We start from the raw sequence: 19,797 nt of genomic DNA on the forward strand, positions 1-19,797 counted from the left end.
ATTGTACTTAAACGCCCCTGTTAAACAGGGGCAGAAAAATTGGGCCTTAGGCACTGGTGCCATCACACTGCAACCTCTGCCATATACTTTAGTTTTATTGCAGGAATTAGCCCTGCTGCAAAGCATTGCATCAAAAATTGTACTTAAACGCCCCTGTTAAACAGGGGCAGAAAAATTGGGCCTTAGGCACTGGTGCCATCACACTGCAACCTCTGCCATATACTGTAGTTTTATTGCAGGAATTAGCCCTGCTGCAAAGCATTGCATCAAAAATTGTACTTAAACGCCCCTGTTAAACAGGGGCAGAAAAATTGGGCCTTAGGCACTGGTGCCATCACACTGCAACCTCTGCCATATACTGTAGTTTTATTGCAGGAATTAGCCCTGCTGCAAAGCATTGCATCAAAAATTGTACTTAAACGCCCCTGTTAAACAGGGGCAGAAAAATTGGGCCTTAGGCACTGGTGCCATCACACTGCAACCTCTGCCATATACTGTAGTTTTATTGCAGGAATTAGCCCTGCTGCAAAGCATTGCATCAAAAATTGTACTTAAACGCCCCTGTTAAACAGGGGCAGAAAAATTGGGCTGCTGGCATCACCCAGAACCAAAAATGTTCTTCCAACATATCAGCGGAGGAGGAAGAGGATAGACAATCAACATAACAGGACAGTCACTCAGCATCAGCATAGGCAGTCTTGAAGGGATGTGGTATTTCAAAAAAAATTATTCGGTTACATCAGCTTCAGGTGCTTGGTAGCTGTGGGTGATCCAAGACTGATTCATCTTGATGAAGGTCAGTCGATCAACTGATTCGGTGGACAGGCGCACCCTGTGATCAGTAACGAAGCCACCAGCAGCACTGAAGGTGCGTTCCGAAAGAACGCTGGATGCAGGACAGGCCAGTAGCTCAATTGCATACTGTGCAAGCTCTGGCCAGTGATCCATCCTCAAGACCCAGTAAGCCAGAGGATTTTCAGTGGGAAAGGTGTCCAAGTCTGACCTTGCCCCTAGGTATTCCTGCACCATGTAAATTAGACGCTGGCGATGGGTGCTGGAACCAATCATACCTTGGGGCTGCGGACTAAAAAATTGTCTGAAAGCATCAGTCAGACAGCCACCTTCTCCACCGCTCCTTCTGACTGATGCCTCAGCAACACGTTGTCCAGGACCAGGAGTTTGTGACCTCCCAGTCTCTGGGAACGCGTTGCACAGAGCTTTCTGCAAGGCCTCCCGGAGATGTCTCATCCTCTGCTCCCTCTGCGATGGCAAGATAAGGTCGGCAACCTTACCCTTGTACCGTGGATCAAGGAGAGTGGCCAGCCAGTAATGGTCCCTCTCCTTGATCCGAAGAATACGAGGATCCTTCCGCAGGCTTTGCAGGATCAGGGAGGCCATGCAGCGTAGGTTAGCTGAGGCATTCGGTCCGGAGTCCTCTGGGTCACTAAGGACAACATGATCCGCAGCTACCTCCTCCCAGCCACGTACAAGTCCACGTGTTTCTTGGGACTGTAAATAATCCCTATAAGACTGCTGCTGCTGCTGCTGCTGCTGCTGCTGCTGCTGATGCTGAGTGCCAGCCTCCACCTCCATGCTGACACAATCATCCTCCTCCTCCTCTTCCTCCTCCTCACCCTCTTCCTGTGTGATGGGTGGCACAGCAGGAACACTGTCTGGATAAAGGGGGCCTTGAGAGGCAAGGAAGTCCTCCTCTTCCTGCCTCTGTTCTGCCTCAAGTGCCCTGTCCATTATTCCACGCAGCGTATGCTCCAAGAGGTGGACAAGAGGTACAGTGTCACTGATGCATGCACTGTCACTGCTCACCATCCTTGTGGCCTCCTCAAACGGTGACAGGACAGTGCATGCATCCCTGATCATGCCCCACTGGCGTGGTGAGAAAAAACCAAGCTCCCCTGACCCTGTCCTGGTGCCGTAGTCGCACAGGTACTCATTGATGGCCCTCTGCTGCGTGTACAGCCGCTGCAGCATGGCCAATGTTGAGTTCCATCTGGTGGGCATGTCACATATAAGGCGGTTCTTGGGCAGGTTCAACTCCTTTTGGAGCTCAGCCAGCCGAGCACAGGCATTAAATGATCGGCGGAAATGCACACAGACTCTCCTGGCCTGTTTCAGGACATTCTGTAAGCCGGGGTACCTGCCCAAGAACCGCTGCACCACCAGGTTAAGGACGTGAGCTACACAGGGCACATGGGTCAGTTGTCCCTGTCGGAGGGCGGAGAGGAGGTTGGTGCCATTGTCGCAAACCACCATTCCTGGCTTAAGCTGGCGTGGCGTCAACCACCTCTCGGCCTGCCCCTGCAGAGCTGACAAAACATCCGCCCCAGTGTGGCTCCTGTCCCCCAAACAAACCAGCGCAAGCATGGCATGGCATCGTTTTGCCTGCGTACTTGCGTAGCCCCTGCAACGCCTACGGAGCACCGCTGGTTTTGAGGACAGAGCACTGGAAGAGGCCATGGAGGAAGAAGAAGAGGAGGGGGTGGAGGAGAGAGGTGTGTCACAACCAATAGTAGCATTTTGGAGGCGTGGTGGCGGAACAACCTCCAACACTACTGCACCTTGTCCTGCATCCTTCCCAGCAGCCAGAAGAGTGACCCAATGGGCCGTGAAAGACAGGTAACGTCCCTGTCCATGCCTGCTGGACCATGAGTCAGCGGTAATATGCACCTTACCGCTGACAGCCCTGTCCAGCGAGGCAAGGACATTGCCTTCCACATGCCGGTAGAGAGCCGGAATCGCCTTCCGTGAGAAAAAGTGGCGTTTGGGGACCTGCCACTGAGGAACCGCACATTGTACAAACTCACGGAAGGGGGCCGAGTCTACCAACTAAAAAAGGCAGCAGTTGAAGTGCTAGCAATTTAGCCAAGCTAGCATTCAACCGCTGGGCATGTGGATGGCTGGGAGTAAATTTCTTCCGCCGGTCCAGCAGCTGGGGCAGGGACATTTGCCTGCTATAATCGGACGTGGATGTACCACTAGCAGAGTTCCCGGAAGCACTTGGCTGTGACACACCTAATTCTACACCTTCATTCCTCTCAGAACAGGTTTCAGAGAGGACTGAAGGTCTAGTGGGGTTGGAGATGCCAGCTGATGAGGAGCAAGGAGAGGTCCGCTTTGTTCTTTGGTGTGGGTCTTTGAGGTATGCTTGCCAACGAGCTGCATGGCAGGTCAACATATGTCTGGTCAAGCATGTGGTGCCCAAGCGGCTGATGTTTTGGCCACGTGAGATACGCTTGAGACATATGTTGCAAATAGCAGCGGTGCGATCTGATGCACTCGTCTCAAAAAAGGCCCACACCAAAGAACTTTTAGAATAACGCGCAGAGGAAGCGCTCTGCGCAGGCGGAGCTCTGCGGTGTGATTCAGTCGGTGTGCTGCCCCTAAGCTGGCACCCGGAGGGCATCCTGCCTCGTTGGACATGTGCCTCCTCCTCCTCCTCCTCCCTCCTTCCAGGCACCCACGTGGAGTCAGTGCCCTCATCATCCCCTCCCTCTTCATCGCTGTAGCAAACCTGGCAGTATGCTGCAGCTTGTGGAACATGACTGCCAGATTGCTGTGCTTCTTGAGCATCCTCTCTCTCTGCGCTCACACTACTGCCTTCCTCTAGCTGAGTGTCATCATCAGAGCCCACCAAACACTGGGCATCCTCCTGGAGCATGTACCCAACACTGTGCTCAAAGAGTTCAGGAGACTCCTCAGGAGGACGTGGTGGGTCTAGGGAAGGAGTCACTGATGATGACATTGAGAGGAGGGACGACGATGTGTTGGCAGCTGCTTTTCTACTACCCTGAGACTGGGTGAGAGAGGATGAGGAGGATGAAGAGGGCTTGGTCATCCACTCTACCAAGTCGTTGGCATGTTGCGGTTCAACATGTCCAGCTGCAGAAAAGAAGGACAAGCATGTCCCATGGCCACGTGCTGATGACAATGCACCGCGTCCACGACCAGCACTGTTGTCTCTAGACACAGAGCCTGCTTGCCCTCTTTTATCGGCTCGCGCCTGTCTGCCTCTCCTTGCTGGCCTTCCAGACATGGTAATGGCCTGAAGGGAGTTGGGTAAAACAGTAGTTGGGTAGTTAATATTGTGCTGGAGGCACACAACACCCACTAACTCCTGCAGATGCCTTTTTTATAGAACAGCAGAGTTAAAGGGGTATATACAGATGTATACTGTGCTGTGCTGGAAGCACACACAACTTCCAATAACTCCTGCAGATGACAATCGGGCCCAAATAGAGAACAGCTATGTAGGTGGATTATAGCGGTATGTACTGGGTACAGAGCACGCACACAGCACGCACTATCTCCTGAGTGACACTACTGACTGCAAGCTCTATTGTTAAAGATGGACCACTAGCTATATAGGTGAGGTGAATATCACGGTGTATACTGCGGTCAGGGCACGCAGACAATAACCAGAAAACAGCAGAGTTAAAAGGGTATATACAGATGTATACTGTGCTGTGCTGGAAGCACACACAACTTCCAATAACTCCTGCAGATTACAATCGGGCCCAAATAGAGAACAGCTATGTAGGTGGATTATAGCGGTATGTACTGGGTACAGAGCACGCACACAGCACGCACTATCTCCTGAGTGACACTACTGACTGCAAGCTCTATTGTTAAAGATGGACCACTAGCTATATAGGTGAGGTGAATATCACGGTGTATACTGCGGTCAGGGCACGCAGACAATAACCAGAAAACAGCAGAGTTAAAAGGGTATATACAGATGTATACTGTGCTGTGCTGGAAGCACACACAACTTCCAATAACTCCTGCAGATTACAATCGGGCCCAAATAGAGAACAGCTATGTAGGTGGATTATAGCGGTATGTACTGGGTACAGAGCACGCACACAGCACGCACTATCTCCTGAGTGACACTACTGACTGCAAGCTCTATTGTTAAAGATGGACCACTAGCTATATAGGTGAGGTGAATATCACGGTGTATACTGCGGTCAGGGCACGCAGACAATAACCAGAAAACAGCAGAGTTAAAAGGGTATATACAGATGTATACTGTGCTGTGCTGGAAGCACACACAACTTCCAATAACTCCTGCAGATGACAATCGGGCCCAAATAGAGAACAGCTATGTTGGTGGATTATAGCGGTATGTACTGGGTACAGAGCACGCACACAGCACGCACTATCTCCTGAGTGACACTACTGACTGCAAGCTCTATTGTTAAAGATGGACCACTAGCTATATAGGTGAGGTGAATATCACGGTGTATACTGCGGTCAGGGCACGCAGACAATAACCAGAAAACAGCAGAGTTAAAGGGGTATATACAGATGTATACTGTGCTGTGCTGGAAGCACACACAACTTCCAATAACTCCTGCAGATGACAATCGGGCCCAAATAGAGAACAGCTATGTAGGTGGATTATAGCGGTATGTACTGGGTACAGAGCACGCACACAGCACGCACTATCTCCTGAGTGACACTACTGACTGCAAGCTCTATTGTTAAAGATGGACCACTAGCTATATAGGTGAGGTGAATATCACGGTGTATACTGCGGTCAGGGCACGCAGACAATAACCAGAAAACAGCAGAGTTAAAGGGGTATATACAGATGTATACTGTGCTGTGCTGGAAGCACACACAACTTCCAATAACTCCTGCAGATGACAATCGGGCTCAAATAGAGAACAGCTATGTAAGTGTATATAGTGGTATGTACTGGGTACAGAGCACGCAGACAGCACGCACTAACACTACTGACTGCAAGCTCTATTATTAAAGCTAGATCACTAGCTATATAGGTGAGGTGAATATAGTGGTGTATACTGCGGTCAGGGCACAGACAGTAACCACTACACAAGAGCAAGATAGTAAATCAGCCAAAAACGATTGGTGTGTAACTGTGTTGAAGGTACACAGAACACCCACTGCTTCAGACGCCAACACACTGCACGAGGCCGCCTTAATGGCGGCCTTATATAGTGTGGGGCGTGCACTACACAGCCTGAGCTATGATTGGCCACAGGCAGGATGCCTGTGGCCAACCATGGCTCTCCTCGCTGCTGGCGCTGCGATTGGCCAAGCATGCGGGGTCACAGTGCATGCTTGGCCAATCGTGAGACAGCAATGCATTGCGCCATCGCAGTGCATTGTGGGCCACACGAATTTTGCCGCGAACGGCCCAAACGTTCGGAATTCGGCGAACGCGCGAACGACCGATGTTCGAGTCGAACATGCGTTCGACTCGAACACGAAGCTCATCCCTATTGTCCAGATATATGTACAGATATGTTGACCTAGGCAAAAGATCTGATCCAAGGAGTTTATATAACCAGCAGCTCTAGCTGACGTGCAGGAAATGAAGACCAGGTGAGTCACTGTGGAAGGAAGAATCGTTTTGGCAATTAACCAACAGCTGAGCACAGAGCTTTGAGAATGGGCATGGCTTGCTCAAGCGCAACCAGTATATAATTTCATTATAGTGTATAAAGCTTGTACAGTATAGGTTCAAGTATTTTTAAACCCTCAAATTGAAGTAAAACCAAACGTGCACATTCCTTGAGGTGTTTTACTTCTAAATGTATAGTGGCTAATAGACATGTGCTTTCGTTTTTGTCCGAATGCATTTTCGTCCGAATTTCATTTTGACAAACGATAACGAAAGAGCAGAATCCGAAAAACAAAAGATCCAACATAAATAAATGCTTTATTTTAATTTTCGTTGTTACAACAGTTCGATTTAGAATAGGAGATTTGACGTGACTCTGACAATAACAATCTGTGTCTATTGAACCTGTGGTCAAATGTGCCTAACCTTAGCTCTATTAGTCCAAGATTATATAGAGAAAAGATTAGACAGAGAGAAAATATTCGACATAGAGAGAAAAGATTCTGGAATTGGGTGGGGGAAGTAAAATAAAAATAATGATGATGCTGAATGTTATTGGCTGATTGTAACCAAAGAGGAGGAGCAGCAAAATAGCTAGAACTAAGTACACACATACAGCCAACTTACTTTCACTTACGATTGCTAGCAGAGAGAGACACACACACTGAATCATTTCAGAAGACAGTCAATCTTAGCTGGTCCATTTGAATTGTCACTTGTCAGAGAATCCGAATTATTATTAGCCCTTGTACACACGTTCAGACTTTCCGGCAACCAAATCCGTCGGATTAATTCCGACGGATTTAGTCCGGAAGAGGTCCGGAAGTGATGTTGCATACACACGGTCGGACTAAGTTGTCTGAATTTCCGGTTGCCAAGAACGCGGTGACGTAAGCCGTGTACGATAGCACTCGAAAAAGGAAGTTCAGCACCACGTCCGGCACCCTTTGGGCTCCTTCTGCTGATCTTGTGTTTATCGCATGTTAGTAGAAGTTTGGTGAGAGACGATTCGCGCTTTTCAGATTTGTGCTTCAGTTTGGTACTGCTCTTCAGTTTCTGCTTGTCTTTGCGTATCTGATTATCAGTGCGTGTAGTCAGTAAGCATTTGACTCTGATAAGGGGACCTTATACTTTAGGCTTTAAATACTAATTTCCCAAAATGTTATACTGATCTTGGCCAAAAATGTTGGTGTCTAATCTGCTTGCAATGTTGATGTGCAAAATTACAAATTTTTTGTCTTGTTTCACTCCAGTTTCCTTCAACGCCAAAGGAATGGCAGACTGTGACCTCCCACTTTGCCAGTCGTTGGGACTTTCCCAATTGTGGAGGTGCAATTAATGGGAAACACGTCTGCATGGTCCCACCCCCCAACTCACATAGTATCGTGATGTTGGCGGTGGTGTCAGCGACCTATAACTTCCTGTATGTGGACGTGGGGCAAAATGGCCGGATGTCGGATGGTGGAGTGTTCTCACGGACGGAATTCTACTGGCGTCTCCAGAGTGGCAGTCTGGGCTTGCCACCCCCAGAGGAGAATCAGGAAGGACTCCCGTTTGTCTTCATCGCGGATGAGGCGTTTGCCCTGGCAAACCATCTGATGCGGCCTTTCCCAATGAGGACCCTCACCCCGGACCGGAGGATCTTTTATTTCCAGCTGGCCAGAGCCAGAAGAGTTGTGGAGAACACTTTTGGAATACTGGCCAGCCGGTTCCGCCTTTTTTTAACGCCTATCCACATGGCTGAATATAAAATCAATCACATAGTGCTTGCCTACTGTGTTCTGCACAATTTCTTGAAAAGACATTCAGCAAACTATGTGGTCTCAGGTGACCAAGATGCAGACTTGCCTGAAAATGATAACCTCACGGCCCTTGAAGCTGCTCGTCCTGGCTTGCCCCCCCCAAAGCGCCCGCGAGGTCCGAACCCAATACATGGAGTACTTTGTGGATAGGGGGGCCATTGATATGCCAGACAATGTCTGAGAGGCATTTTTGTAATACATTTTTCTTTGAAACTACAATAATCTTTGTTTTCATTAACTGCTTGGCTTGGTTTTAGGTCTCTCCTAGGTAAATTTTAGATTTTTGTTGTTGTGCCTTTTTCTACAACAGTGCAAACCCAAGTTCTGAGCAAGATGAGGGGACAGTCTCTTCTTCAGATAATCTTATTATGTTGTGGGTCTGCTACACACACCTTGTTTTTGTTAACTAATGTATGTAGTGCATTACTGACAAAAATCTTGCTCATTTTCAGCACCATGGCAGAAATATGTGGGGTCAGAAAAATCAAAGCGTAACATACAGAACACAGGAACTTACAAAGTTCAACTTTGAAAAGTGAAGACAATATCAGACATGAGTATGTACAAACTGGGCTGATATTGCCTTCATCACATGGGGTGTCACCCCTGGAAAAGCCAAATTTGGAAGATGCACACAATGTGTCAACATGTGCTATCTCCCATCATGGGGGATCAATGTGCATGTTTTGGGGCTGCAACCCCTTCATCTCAGCCACTTTCCACAAAACACGTACATTGATCCCCCATGATGGGAGATAGGGCATGTTGACAAACTGTGTGCATCTTCCAAAATTAGCTTTTTGTAAAATACAAAAGTTGTTGTTTCAAAACACAAAAATAAAACCCTAGCTAGTTTGGGGTGTTTCAGACTCTCCCCAAAACATCAATGATGTTCTTCATTTTATTTTGAACATCATTGATGTTTTTCTGTATATTTTCTAAATCCCGATTGCACCCCATTATCTCCCCAATCAGGATCTGGGCACTTTCACTGGTAAAATGTGATTCTTCTTCCACATCACCTACAAAAAAAAGCAAAAAAACACACCATGTATTATAAATATGCCAACATATATTGATTAGCTTACCGGAAGCTGTGGTCTCCGACACTCACCTGTTGTGGTGACAATTTGTCCAACTTCAACGATCTCTCCTTCCTCCTCCTCCTGCTCCTCTGCTTCTGGTGTTAGAATTTCGCCTTCTTTGGGAGGTGTGGGGTCCCTGGTGTCCTCAGACTTCCTGAGTCTTCTCTCCCCTATGAGAATGTAAAAAAGGAATACTTAGCGCACAGAGGGCAGAAATTGGAATATGAAACATTGCTTGGAAGTGTGGTACAACTGTGTTTTTTGGCCGAGTTCAAAGGTGAGAACATGATTGTGGACACTTTGTTAAGCTGGAATACTTACCTGCAGAACGATGTTTCTTACGAACGATTGAACCCATGAACTTGAAAGTGGCCATTTTAAACTGTACAGCATTAAATCAAAGCACATGGAGCAGTATGCAAGCAAGAATAATCATATGAACACACGACAACTACTTAATTTTTTGAAGAACACGCTTGATCCTTCTGTACTGATCGTGTTCCCTCAGTTTCAGGTCTGACCAGAGTTTTCTTAATTGATCCTTGGATCGTCGTACCCCAAAATTCTTCTGAAGACTCTTCACAACTTTAGTCATGATCTTGGCCTTTCTGATATTTGGGTTTGGGTAAGGTCCATACTTCCCATCATAGTCGGTCCTCTTCAATATGTCCACCATCTCCAACATCTCTCCAAAAGACATATTTGAGGCCTTAAATCTTCTCTTCCAGGATCGGGACGTTTCAGGCTATGGGCTTTCCTCACCCTCCTCCTCGTTAGTGGAACTCTGATTGGGCACCTGCATTCTCTCCGTCATGTGCTCTCCCCACTGCGCCGAAAGAGAAGGGGCGGGAAATAGTCTAGAAAGAACGTCAGGGGTGGGCAGAGTTTCACGCATGCGCACTGTATATAAAACGCAACACTCGTGTGTCATACGTACGATCTGTGAACAGAGGGAGAAGCTGACGCGACGATCGTGCAAACGAAGGTAAAATTTTGAACTTGGTACATCACTAGCCTATACTGCTTCTAGATTGAGGCCTAAATTAGTGGAGTTTAGCCTGACATTAGGGTTTGTCTTGTGTTGTGTCTTGCAGAGATTATGGACGGTTTCAATGACCACAGTTTCCTCCCTCTGTTAATCGATAAATACAGGGAGCTGCCCTGCCTGTGGCAATCGACGCACACTCATTACAAAAACAAACTAAAGAGGCAGGCAGCACTGGAGAAACTGGTTGAGTTTGTGAATCCGGTGGTCCCCAGGGCAGACGTCAACTATTTAAAAGTGAAAATTGGTGGCCTCAGGAGTACATATCTGAAGGAGAGGAAGAAGATGCTGAAGTCCATGCAATCTGGAGCTGCAGCAGATGAAGTTTATGTACCCAGGCTGTGGTATTATGAGAGGATGCATTTTCTGTCAGATCAGGCTGAGGTCAGGGAATCCCTCTCTACCCTTCCTTCTACGCGTCCTTCTATGCTACATTCCACACCCGCTGAGTCTTCTGACGCCCAACCTGGGCCTTCCACTCAGGAAGAACTGGGGGAGCCCAGCTTGAGCCAGGTATAGTATTGTTGTACATATTTTGGGAGTAAAAATTAATGATGTTAACTTGATTTTTGTTCACTAATTGCTGATTTTAGAAAGTGTTTCACATATCAATAGACAGTAGTGGCCAAAACCTTTGGGCCAAGAATGAAAAATGCTGGGCTCAGAATGATAGTCTTTTCTATTGGCTAACAATTTGCAACAGTCTTGATGTAAAAATTGTGTGCGTGTTTGATGAACCAAAAACAAAAACTGTCCCTTTTTCATACACAGGAAGACATCAGCCAGGAGGAGGGTGTGGAATGCAGCAGCCAAGAGGTGGCTGTGAAAAGTGGCAGCCAGGAGGAGGCAGGGGTAAGCGGCAGCCAGGCGGTGGGCAGGCGGAGGAGCCTGACAGAATCCCAGGTCCCTCCCCTCTGCCTTCCACACAAAAGGGCGAGAAAGGGGGGGGGATGTGGAGGAGTCAGCTCTGAGGCTAATCGGGGAGTCTTCAGCGGCCCTCCAAGCCACCCCTACCTATCAAGAGGCCTTTGCCGCCTTGGCTGCATGTAAACTCAAGCAAATGGAGGAGGGGGCAAAAGATCTTGTGTGAGGAGCTAATTCTCCACACCCTCAACAAGGGTCTGTTGGGCCAAATCACACAAGCAACACACTTGTGTGATTTTTCCCATGCCCCTCCTCCTCCTCCTCTGCCACACCTCCAGCACACCTCCAGCACCACAGCCACAGCCTGGAAGGAAGCATGGAAGAAAGACCAGAGTGTGAGAACCTGGGTTCAGTCTGGTCTGACAGAAGATGCAGTCTCTTGTAGTACCACAGCCTGGGAACATAGATGTCATCTGCTGCTGTTCCGGGTTTCTTCAGGACCAGACTTCTCTTTCTCAGACATGTACTCCTCAGGCCACCAATTTTTTCGTTTAAATAGTTGATGTGTGCCCTGGGGGCCAAAGGCTTCGCTAATCTCCCCAGTTTCTCCAGCACTGCCTCCCTCTTTATTTGTTATTGTCACCTAAATAAAGTTTTTTTTTGTTTGAAGAAATACTTGCGTATGTGTTTTACTTCAAAAAGGACAGTTTATTTGTGAGCAGGCAGGTACATTTCAAAAATACAAAGTGAAATGAATAACAAGGGGCACCAACACTAAACAACCTCCTGTAGATTAAAAAAGAAAAACAAAATACAAAAAAGATAATAATGGTGTTGTGGTACGTTGAAACCCAAAACACACCCCAAAAAATGCAAATATGAGCAAACTGACAAAAAGGAGATGTTGATGAAAAAAACCAACCACAAAATTCCCCCCAAAAAATAAAAAAATTGTGTAGATGTGACGATTTAAAATATTGTATTGCTGAAATGAGTAAAAAAGACTCAAGAAATACGTTCGGGAGAAGTGTGTGTGACTATGAGCATCAAAATCAAATCATTCTTGCAGCATTGTAAAGAACAAGAGAATGCGCTTCATGAAAGAATTTTTAACATTGCAGCGTGACGAATGTGCTATATCGATTACGAGCAGTAGTTTTACCTGAGCAAGCGCTTCCGTGTCCGAATTTGATTGTGAGCATGCGTGGCACCTTGTCCGTCGGAGTAGGCTACACATGATCGGAGTATGTCTGATCGGAGCATTTTGTCGGAAAATTTTACGGACAAGTTGGAAAACTTGGTCCGTCGGATACACCGACGGAAACAGTCCGATGGAGACCACACACAGTCGGATTATCCGACATAACGGTCCGATAGGACACATTCCGTCGGAATCTGAGACCGTGTGTACAAGGGTTAAGCATAAGCACAGCAGCAGAACAATAGTGAAGCAAGCTACAGTTTAACTTAGCTTTTTCCTAATAATCTGCTGCTATTGTGTTAGTGTGAGAACCTTATAGTGATACTAGTGTTGCTGATAGTGTTGTTGTGATAGCCTCAGAGGCTGCCTGTGTTGTGGGGGGATTTATTATTATAGAATCTTGTTACCTGTCTGATCAGTGATCGCTATCACCAGTCCATCAGTTTCTGTTTGAACGAGTATAAAATATATATACAGAAACACTTGTAGATAGCCCAGGAACGTCCTCCAATGCCTTCATGTCGCTCTCACAATGGGTTGCCGCCATATTTGTTATTATCAGTCACTCACTATCTGACACCTGACACTGTGAGACTTAAATTCCGAAACAAAATATATCACTCTGCACATGTCTAGTGGCTAATACAGAACTATGGAATTTTGTGGATTTTAGAATAGGTTTTACTTTTTTCTTTTTGCTGATCTCTAAGGCCGCGTACACACGGGCGGATTGTCTGCCCAACTAAGTTCGTCAGACAATCCAACAGACAGTCCGTTCAAAATTTGAATGAACGGACTTGACCACACACGATGAGCAGACAGTCTGCTAAAAGCGTGCGTGATGACGTGTACAGCACGTACGACGGGACTAGAAAAACGACGTCCTATACACTGCAATGCAACCTTCGGCCGTGTAAATCCTTTCTGAGCATGCGCCATACTTAGTCCGTCCAACTTGCCTACACACGAGCGGACTGTCCGCTGAAACCAAGTTTAGACGGACAAAACCAAGTTTGAACGGACAAAATTACGGAAATTCCGTAAGACTTTGTTCGTCAGACAGTCCGCTGAAAAAGTCCACTGAAGCCCACACACGAGCCGATTGTCCGCTGAAACACGGTTCAGCGGACTAAGTTGGACAGACAATCCGCCCGTGTGTACGCGGCCTTAGGCTGAAGGCCAGGACAAGTGAATTAATTTGCCTTATGTTATTTTATTGACTTTTTTATTTATAGACTTTTTAATGGGGTAACTTCCAGATATGCGCGCTATAAGTTCTGTATAATAGACACGCACACGATATACTGCATATATATATATATATATATATATATATATATATATATATATATATATATATATATATATATATATATACAATGCTGTCAAAAGGTATTTGCCCCTTCCCGATTTTTTTATTTTTGCATATTTCTCACACTTAAATGATTCCGATCATTAAACAAATTTTCATATTACAAAGATAGCCCAAGTAAGTCCAAGATGCAGTTTTTAAATTATTATTTAATTTATTAAGGGAAAAAATCTGTTCAAACCTGTCTGGCCCTATGTGAAAAAGCAATCACCCCCTCCCATGCTGAATAATGAATGAACTGTGATTAACCACAATTTTTTGGAAAGCTGAGTTAAATTTCACTTGTCACACCCAGGCCTGATCACTGCCAGACCTGTTGAATTTAAAAAATCACTTAAATAGAAGCTGTCTGACAAAGTGAAGCACGCTAAAAGATCTTCAAAAGCAACACATCATGCCGTGAGCTAAAGAAATTCAAGAACAGATGAGAAACAAAATCATTGGCATGTATCAGTCTGGAAAGGGTTACAAAGCCATTTCTAAGGCTTTGGGATGCCAGTAAACCACAGTGAGAGCCAATATCCACAAATGGAGGACACTTGTAACAGTGGTGAACCTTACCAGGAGTGGCCGGCCAACCAAAATGACTCCAAGAGCACAACAACGACTCATCTGGGAGGTCATAAAACAACCCAGAACAACATCTAAAGAACTGCAGGCCTCACTTGCCTCAGGTAAGATCAGTGTTCATGATTCAACATTAAGAAAGAGACTGGGCAAAAATGGCATCCATTAGAGAGTTCCAAGGTCAAAGCCAATGCTGACCAAAAAGAACACAAAGAAAGGCTCATCTCATATTTACTAAAAAACATCTTGATTATCCCCAAGACTTTTAGGCAAATATTCTGTGGACTGATGAGACAAAAATGTAACTTTTTGGAAGGTGTGCATCCCGTTACATCTGGCATAAAACTAATGCAACATTTCATATCAAGAACCATCATACAAACAGTCAGACATTGTGGTAGTAGTGTGATGGTCTGGGGCTGCTTTGTAGCTTCAGGACTAGTGATGGACGAACTTCCGACGGGACGTTTCGCGAACGCGAAACGCGAACGGGCACAAACGTTCGCGAAAACGACCGTTCGCCGCGGGCTCCATTGACTTCAATGGGAGGCGAATTTCGCAAACCTTTAGGTCGAATTTGCGGCCACGGGGTAATTATTAGGGGGTAGCACGCAGTCCCACCACCTGGACAATAGCATAATACATGTATGAGGTGAATTTGGGATCGATAACTACAAGCATTTTTTTTTTATTTGGGAAATTGTTCTGACAATTCAGGACTATGGAGCTAATGAAGGCAATGGAGGAGAGGGAAGGTCAGGGACCAGGGTAGGCAAACAAGAGGGTGCAGGAGATACAGAGCACTGACAGCAGCACCGTAATACAGAGCACTGACATCAGCACCGTGACATACAGCGCTGACAGCAGCTCCGTGACATACAGCGCTGACAGCAGCTCCGTGACATACAGCGCTGACAGCAGCTCCGTGACATACAGCGCTGACAGCAGCTCCGTGACATACAGCGCTGACAGCAGCTCCGTGACATACAGCGCTGACAGCAGCACCGTGACATACAGCGCTGACAGCAGCTCCGTGACATACAGCGCTGACAGCAGCTCCGTGACATACAGCGCTGACAGCAGCTCCGTGACATACAGCACTGACAGCAGCTCCGTGACATACAGCGCTGACAGCAGCTCCGTGACATACAGCGCTGACAGCAGCACCGTGACATACAGCGCTGACAGCAGCTCCGTGACATACAGCGCTGACAGCAGCTCCGTGACATACAGCGCTGACAGCAGCTCCGTGACATACAGCACTGACAGCAGCTCCGTGACATACAGCGCTGACAGCAGCTCCGTGACATACAGCGCTGACAGCAGCACCGTGACATACAGCGCTGACAGCAGCTCCGTGACATACAGCGCTGACAGCAGCTCCGTGACATACAGCGCTGACAGCAGCTCCGTGACATACAGCGCTGACAGCAGCTCCGTGACATACAGCGCTGACAGCAGCTCCGTGACATACAGCGCTGACAGCAGCTCCGTGACATACAGCGCTGACAGCAGCTCCGTGACATACAGCGCTGACAGCAGCTCCGTGACATACAGCGCTGACAGCAGCACCGTAAGCAGCCCCAGGAGGAAGTCAGCACAGCACAGGGATGGTGTGATCCCCTCATAATAAGAACCCCCAGGAGGAAGTCAGCACAGCACAGGGATGGTGGGAGCCCCTCATAATAAGAACCCCCAGGAGGAAGTCAGCACAGCACAGGGATGGTGGGAGCCCCTCATAATAAGAACACCCAGGAGGAAGTCAGCACAGCACAGGGATGGTGGGAACCCCTCATAATAAGCAGCCCCAGTAGAAATATGACACCGCTCAACCTCTTCAAAGAGGAGGGTAGGGGCATATAGTACGGTGTGCTTTTTTGGGTCAGGGAAGTGAGCCAAATGAATTAAGAAGGTCTGTGTGCTTGATTCCAAAAATTGTTTATAGACATATACATGGTCTACTGATCACATGTGTTGAATTCCTCCGAGATCCATGCCTCATTCATTTTTAGAAATGTGAGGTAGTTAACACTGTCGTGAGCTAGGCGAGTACGCTTATCGGTCACAATCCCCCCTGCTGCGCTGAACGTCCTTTCGGACAGGACACTGGATGAGGGGCAAGCCAACAGTTCGATTGCAAATTGGGCAAGCTCTGGCCAGAGGTCAAGCCTGCCCACCCAGTAGTCTAGGGGTTCATCACTCCTCAGAGCGTCCACATCGGCCGTTAACCCAATGTAGTCGGACACCTGACGGTCTAGGCGTTCCCTGATGCTGGATCCGGATGACACCTGTCGATGGGTCGGCTGAAAGAATGACCTCATATCCGAAGTCACCAACACATCTTCAAACCGGCCTCTTCTTGCAGGCGCTGTTGGATTGGTACCCGCAAATCCTTCTCTGGGAGTGGGAATTGCTCCTCTGCCAGCGCACGCAAAAGCAGAATGCAGCATTTCTCGAAGCAAGGCCTGGAAGTGCTGCATTCTGACAGCCCTCTGCGACGGCGGTAACATTTCCGCCATTTTGTGTTTGTACCGGGGATCTAAGTACGTTGCCACCCAGTACTGGTCCTTGACCCTCATGCTTTTTATACGGGGGTCCCTATTAAAACACTGGAGCATGAAGGCCCCCATTTGCACTCAAGCGGAAGGTATGTGGTGGTGGTGGTGTTGTTGGTGGTAGTGTCTTTGGGGGTGCACATAGCAGAGAGTGAAGAAGAGGGTGCAGATCGAGAGGATGAGGAGGGTGCAGAAGAATAAGGCTGAGTGAGCCACTCAACCAAGTCTGGTGCGTCCTTTAAAGTAATTGAACGCACCTTCTGCAACTTCCCACTTTGGCTCAAGGCTGTTGCTCCTGCCCTACCCCTACCACCCCTGCGGAAGGGCCTGCCTCTTCCTCTGCCTGTCATTTTTTAAATCACCCTGTGACAAAACTCTTAGTCCCTATACCGCTGAAGGACTGCTGCAGTATAGGGCAGCGGTCAGCAGTAGTGCACGTCAACCCTATGTATTGTGGACCGATAGCGGTCCTTACAGAACAGCAGACTGTACTGCACTCAGGCCTATGTACCGTAGCACCCTATACCAAGTTACCAGTCCTTATAAGAACTTTTGTGGACCAAGCAGGTTGTGTGTTAGTGATTAGCAGACTGTACGTCAGTCCCTATACCAATGAAGGACTGCTGCAGTATAGGGCAGCGGTCAGCAGTAGTGCACGTCAACCCTATGTATTGTGGACCGATAGCGGTCCTTACAGAACAGCAGACTGTACTGCACTCAGGCCTATGTACCGTAGCACCCTATACCAAGTTACCAGTCCTTATAAGAACTTTTGTGGACCAAGCAGGTTGTGTGTTAGTGATTAGCAGACTGTACGTCAGTCCCTATACCAATGAAGGACTGCTGCAGTATAGGGCAGCGGTCAGCAGTAGTGCACGTCAACCCTATGTATTGTGGACCGATAGCGGTCCTTACAGAACAGCAGACTGTACTGCACTCAGGCCTATGTACCGTAGCACCCTATACCAAGTTACCAGTCCTTATAAAAACTTTTGTGGACCAAGCAGGTTGTGTGTTAGTGATTAGCAGACTGTACGTCAGTCCCTATACCAATGAAGGACTGCTGCAGTATAGGGCAGCGGTCAGCAGTAGTGCACGGCAACCCTATGTATTGTGGACCGATAGCGGTCCTTACAGAACAGCAGACTGTAACGCACTCAGGCCTATGTACCGTAGCACCCTATACCAAGTTACCAGTCCTTATAAGAACTTTTGTGGACCAAGCAGGTTGTGTGTTAGTGTTTAGCAGACTGTGCGTCAGTCCCTATACCGCTGAAGGACTGCTGCAGTATAGGGCAGCGGTCAGCAGTAGTGCACGGCAACCCTATGTATTGTGGACCGATAGCGGTCCTTACAGAACAGCAGACTGTAACGCACTCAGGCCTATGTACCGTAGCACCCTATACCAAGTTACCAGTCCTTATAAGAACTTTTGTGGACCAAGCAGGTTGTGTGTTAGTGATTAGCAGACTGTACGTCAGTCCCTATACCAATGAAGGACTGCTGCAGTATAGGGCAGCGGTCAGCAGTAGTGCACGGCAACCCTATGTATTGTGGACCGATAGCGGTCCTTACAGAACAGCAGACTGTAACGCACTCAGGCCTATGTACCGTAGCACCCTATACCAAGTTACCAGTCCTTATAAGAACTTTTGTGGACCAAGCAGGTTGTGTGTTAGTGTTTAGCAGACTGTGCGTCAGTCCCTATACCGCTGAAGGACTGCTGCAGTATAGGGCAGCGGTCAGCAGTAGTGCACGGCAACCCTATGTATTGTGGACCGATAGCGGTCCTTACAGAACAGCAGACTGTAACGCACTCAGGCCTATGTACCGTAGCACCCTATACCAAGTTACCAGTCCTTATAAGAACTTTTGTGGACCAAGCAGGTTGTGTGTTAGTGATTAGCAGACTGTACGTCAGTCCCTATACCAATGAAGGACTGCTGCAGTATAGGGCAGCGGTCAGCAGTAGTGCACGGCAACCCTATGTATTGTGGACCGATAGCGGTCCTTACAGAACAGCAGACTGTAACGCACTCAGGCCTATGTACCGTAGCACCCTATACCAAGTTACCAGTCCTTATAAGAACTTTTGTGGACCAAGCAGGTTGTGTGTTAGTGATTAGCAGACTGTACGTCAGTCCCTATACCAATGAAGGACTGCTGCAGTATAGGGCAGCGGTCAGCAGTAGTGCACGGCAACCCTATGTATTGTGGACCGATAGCGGTCCTTACAGAACAGCAGACTGTAACGCACTCAGGCCTATGTACCGTAGCACCCTATACCAAGTTACCAGTCCTTATAAGAACTTTTGTGGACCAAGCAGGTTGTGTATTAGTGTTTAGCAGACTGTGCGTCAGTCCCTATACCGCTGAAGGACTGCTGCAGTATAGGGCAGCGGTCAGCAGTAGTGCACGGCAACCCTATCTATTGTGGACCGATAGCGGTCCTTACAGAACAGCAGACTGTACCGCACCCAAGCCTATGTACCGTAGCACCCTAGACAGACCAAGTTACCAGTCCTTATAAGAACTTTTGTGGAACAAGTGAGTTGTGAATGATTAGCAGACTGCAGCAGAAGGGCAGCAGTCAAGTATAATATTCTTTCTATATTTGGAAGAAAGAATATTATACGTGTACAAGCCTATTACCGTACCACTGATACCAGTCCTGAAAAGAACCTTTGTGGAACTAATAGTAACAGCAAGTCTTTAAAATTATCCTCACTGCCTGACACACTGCTTCCTGCCTGTCCCTATACAAATTGGCAAAAAAGAGTAGGCTGGAACGATTAGCTGGAACAGCTCTTTTGTGGACCTGATAGTAACAGCTAATGATGATGATGATGATGATGATGAAGAAAGACTAATCTGGCTGAGCTGTCCCTAAAATAGCAGCATACAGCGCTCTGTCCCTT

The sequence above is a fragment of the Lithobates pipiens genome, unplaced genomic scaffold, assembly GCF_037356315.1.
Source record: "Lithobates pipiens isolate NorthernLeopardFrog02 unplaced genomic scaffold, aLitPip1_a1.2 Scaffold_8, whole genome shotgun sequence".
Classification (NCBI taxonomy): domain Eukaryota; kingdom Metazoa; phylum Chordata; class Amphibia; order Anura; family Ranidae; genus Lithobates; species Lithobates pipiens.